Below are 447 nucleotides of genomic sequence, written 5' to 3'. Positions count from 1 at the left end.
TAGAAAGAGGCAGAAATAGAAAATAACGTCATATCCTGGCTGCAGCGAAGGTCATAAAAATAGGTAACCCTACAGGGAAAAACACGCAAGAGTTAGGAAACGGCTGGAGAACCGGGGATTTATTTGGGATTTCTGCCAGAACCAAGGGGACTAAAGGCCCTGGGGCTAGTGACCCCCTGGTGCCGACAGGGAACAGTGTCCCTTTGGCCCCACTTTATTCCCGCTGGATTTTCTCTCTGGGTTCAAACCTCAACAGCAAGTACAGGTCACTGGGCCACAACCTTACTTGAGGTTCCTTTTTTATCCTAAAATGACACAGTCCACTTCCATACCACGTATTTAAAAACAACAAACCAACACAAAAGCAATTTAATGCTCAAACTGAAAGAGAACAGAGAAATGAGAAGAAAGTAACATTTAACTGCACATATTTCAAGTTGCGACGGC

This window comes from Ursus americanus, chromosome 14, assembly GCF_024610735.1.
Source record: "Ursus americanus isolate L20-20 chromosome 14, mUrsAme1.1.p, whole genome shotgun sequence".
Lineage (NCBI taxonomy): Eukaryota > Metazoa > Chordata > Mammalia > Carnivora > Ursidae > Ursus > Ursus americanus.
This window is presented reverse-complemented; position numbering follows the sequence as displayed.